Raw genomic sequence first — 4,526 nt, 5'->3', positions numbered from 1 at the left:
TCTGTGCTTCTAATATGTAAAGCTGCTTTGAAACAATTACCAATTGTAAAAGCGCTATATAAATAAATTTGACTTGACTTCAAATATGAAATTTAATCTAAAGCTTGGTGAACAGCTTTGAAGAATTTGATGTTTCCCCATTCAAAGATAGGAGCTGAACTTGAATGCCCGAGAGGCGTTTCAAAGATGGCCGCTGAGTGAAATGACTTGTCTTAAAGGGACTTGTGGTTTTATTTAACTCAACTATTGTTTAAAAATGACTATTCTCGCTTAAAATGAACCCAAAATAGGTTGGAAATTAACATTCATTAAAACGGGCATAATGATAGAGTGATTTCAGACTAGGCCTATCACCATAGTCAGGTAGTAGCTACATCTCTAAACGGTTTCGCAAGTATAATGTTTTAATGAATTACTCTATTACTGCTAGCGAGCTAACTGGGATAGCTAGGATTCATTTCCATCTGATCTCACTTTACTGTGAGCATTAACTGACTAAAGGAAACTATATAAAAAATATACAAATAAATAAAAAATGATATGACTTACCTTTCATAATCAGGCTACAGCAGCTCCTTCCTGTTGACTGTCACTGGACCGTTAAAATTTGAAATTTGAATCTTTGCAGCGGGAACCGTTTTTAACCCAACAGCCGGGTTATTACTAGAAATTATTACCCAACATTTTTGGAAAATAATCCAATGGTTGGATTAAAAAAATAACCCAACGTTTTTTTTTTTTTTTTTTTTTTTTTTACTGTGTAATAAGTTTAACAAATAATAATTAAATTTACTAAATTGCTTATCATGTTCACCTCTTGATTATTATTGTTGCGTCTAGTAATTATGTGCCTGATTTTTAATTTTATGCCAGCCATATAGTATTTTTTTTTTAAAGAAATAAAACTACCCAGCATAAAACATTTAACCCAACTGCTGAGTTTGTCCATTTTTAACCCAACTTGTGTTGTTTTAACCCAGTATTTTTAGAGTGTACAATATAAAACAAAAATATAAAAAATAAAACCATAAAATCACACTCAGGTGAAATGGTGGCTGTCTGATTTTCTATTTAGTCGAGAAAGTGACGAAGCGTTCTGAGGCTACTGTCGATCAACAGATGTTGCAGGTTCCTGCAGATCAGGCTCTTAAACACTAAACGAGACGCTCGCGATCAGAAACCCTCCGTTTAATTACAACACAGGAAACGAGCGGCTGATCGGAGCAGCAGCGATAAGAGCCGATGAAACCCGAGCGGCCGCAACAAAGAGCGACTTATCAGAACGCCGGCCGAGCTGGACGCCTGACCATCTGATTGCGCTGCGGACCCGATTCATAATTAATACATTTATCAAATTAATTACTGAGAGACGTCTCGGAACAGTGGCTAAATTCATGGAGCTCTGGCTCGGCTTTCTTCTAATAAGAGCGCTGTCAGAGTAATGGAGGGAGCGACTCGGACACATGACAGACAAATGATGTGGAGGAATTTAGAGGGAAACAGAAATATGTCATTGTTTGGTGACGAGCACAATTGCGGCTTTGTCTGTGTCCGGTCTGTGCGTCTCTCTCTCTGAAACACACCTGAGATCATTCATGATTTTGCTGTACAAACACACACTCACAGAATGTTTCTAGATTGTTCTCCTTTGCCCCTTGACCCAGAGAAGTGAACACTGGTGAAGCCTTGAAGTTGTCATGAAAGGGAAGTTGCGTATATTTGAGTGAAACTGCTTCGCAAACAAGAACAAATGTAGGGCGGGGCTTGATTTTGACTGTGTGAAATTGATTGGATGGTTGTGGTTTGCTATTGGTGGATCTCATGTGAGTGACAGGTTGCCCCGCCCTCGTCATCAGAGAAGAGATGCTGCAAGAAGGAGGAGAAGAGATGCTGATTCAAGGTTACCAGGAACATGGTAAAAAAATCTTACTGAATCTGAACACATTATTCAATAATAAACAGTCATTTGCTAAGCTTGAACTAATTGTTATATACTTACACTAGCATATTTAAATGATTAGTTCACTTTCAAATTAAATTTTCCTGATAATTTACTCACCCCCATGTCATCCAAGATGTTCATGTCTTTCTTTCTTCAGTCGAAAAGCAATGAAGGTTTTTGATGAAAACATTCCAGGATTTTTCTCCATATAGTGGACTTCAATGGCCTCCAGACGGTTCAAGGTCAAAATTACAGTTTCTGTGCAGCTTCAAAGAGCTTTAAATGATACCAGACGAGAAACAAGAGTCTTATCTAGCGAAACCATCGGCCATTTACTAAAAAAAAAAAAAAAAAAATACATTTTAACCATAAATGCTCATCTTGAACTAGCTCTCTTCTTCTCAGTGTAGACACTTCTTAGTGTATCACTGCCCTCCACAGGTAAAGTTTGAACTAAATTGTCATATACAATATGCTAGTACAAGTATATAACAATTAGTTCAAACTTAGCAAATGACTGTTTATTATTGAATAATGTTTTCAGATTCAGTAAGATTTTTAGTCTCTTCTGCTCACCAATTTTGATAAAAAATACAGTCAAAATAGTGAAATATTATCATAATGTAAAACAGCTGTTTTCTATGTGAATATATAGTAAATTGTAACTTATTACTGTGATCAAAGCTGAATTTATTTGATCAAAAATACTTTAAAAAATGTGAAATATTATTCCAATGTAAATCAGCTGTTTTCTTTGTGAATATATAGTAAAATGTAATTTATTCCTTTGATCAAATCTGAATTTATTTGATTAAAAATACAGTAAAAATCACAAAATATTTTTACAATTTAAAACAGCTCTTTTCAATTTAATATATAGTAAAACGTAATTTATTCCTTTGATCAAAGCTGAATTTATTTGATTAGAAATACAGTAAAAATCACAAAATATTTTTACAATTTAAAAAGGCTGTTTTCAATTGAATATATAGTAAAGTGTAATTTATTCCTGTGATCAAAGCTGGATTTATTTGATCAAAAATACTGTAAAAACTGTGAAATATTTCAATTGAATATATAGTAAAGTGTAATTTATTCCTGTGATCAAAGCTGGATTTATTTGATCAAAAATACTGTAAAAATTGTGAAATATTATTCCAATGTAAATCAGCTGTTTTCTGTGTGAATATATAGTAAAATTTAATTTATTCCTTTGATCAAAGCTGAATTTATTTGATTAAAAATACAGTAAAAATCACAAAATATTTTTTTACAATTTAAAATATATAGTAAAAATGTAATTTATTCCTGTGATCAAAGCTGGATTTATTTGATCAAAAATACAGTAAAAATTGTGAAATATTATTCCAATGTAAATAAGCTGTTTTCTGTGTGAATATATAGTAAAATTTAATTTATTCCATTGATCAAAGCTGAATTTATTTGATTAAAAATACAGTAAAAATCACAAAATATTTTTTACAATTTAAAATATATAGTAAAAATGTAATTTATTCCTGTGATCAAAGCTGGATTTATTTGATCAAAAATACAGTAAAAATTGTGAAATATTATTCCAATGTAAATAAGCTGTTTTCTGTGTGAATATATAGTAAAATTTAATTTATTCCTTTGATCAAAGCTGAATTTATTTGATAAAAAACACAGTAAAAATCACAAAATATTATTACAATGTAAATCAGCTGTTTTCTATGTGAATATATAGTAAAATGTAATTTATTCCTGTGATCAATGCTGAATTTTCAGCATCTTTACTCCAGTCTTCAGTGTCACATGATCCTTCAGAAATCATTCTAATATGATGATTTGATGCTCAAGAAACATGTATGATTATTAAGCTTATTATTATTTTTTTTTTTGCAAACCATGATACATTTTATTTTTTCAGAAAGTGAATAGAAAGAACAGCATTTATTTGAAATATAAATATCTTTAATGTCACTTTTTATCAATTTAATCCTTGATGGAAAAAAAAGTATCTTATGAACAGTAATGCAACAATAAACATTATGGATTGTGTAAAATATTATTTCTGTCTTGAACTATATGATTATGGCAGAATATCGTCCTCATCCGAAGAAGAACAATACAGACATCATTAAAATTGTTCTAAAATTACCCTTAATTAGTGATAATTCAGGACAATGCATGTAATAATTAGAAAGAGAGAATATCTAAATCATTTGTCAGTGTTGTTCTGACACGATTCGCTGTTTATTGTGTGTAAAGTTCGTTTATCATCATCAGAATCATCATATTCTCCGTCTCTCAGTTTCGTTTCTCTCTGATAGCGGAACATAAAGGAATCATAATAATTGACTCTGTTCACTGATTGCAGCAATATTAAATCCTGTAGGGAGGCTTTGTGTGGGAATTCTGCTGATATTGCTTTGGCTTCACTTTCATCTGTATTTTCTTTCAGCCCTTTGTTGCGGCTTTATTGCGGTGGCGGCTGTTATCGCGAGATCTGCCGCTGAAGTGCAGGTCACTGAAACGCTTTATTGCTCTTTATTGAGTTCATTCGCTCCGTTTTGAGCATCAGCTGTCGGTGCGAGTCTGTTTG

The sequence above is a fragment of the Chanodichthys erythropterus genome, chromosome 19 (genome assembly GCF_024489055.1).
Source record: "Chanodichthys erythropterus isolate Z2021 chromosome 19, ASM2448905v1, whole genome shotgun sequence".
NCBI classification, from domain to species: Eukaryota; Metazoa; Chordata; class Actinopteri; order Cypriniformes; family Xenocyprididae; genus Chanodichthys; species Chanodichthys erythropterus.
The sequence above is the reverse complement of the archived record's forward strand: the minus strand, read 5'-3'. Positions refer to the sequence as shown.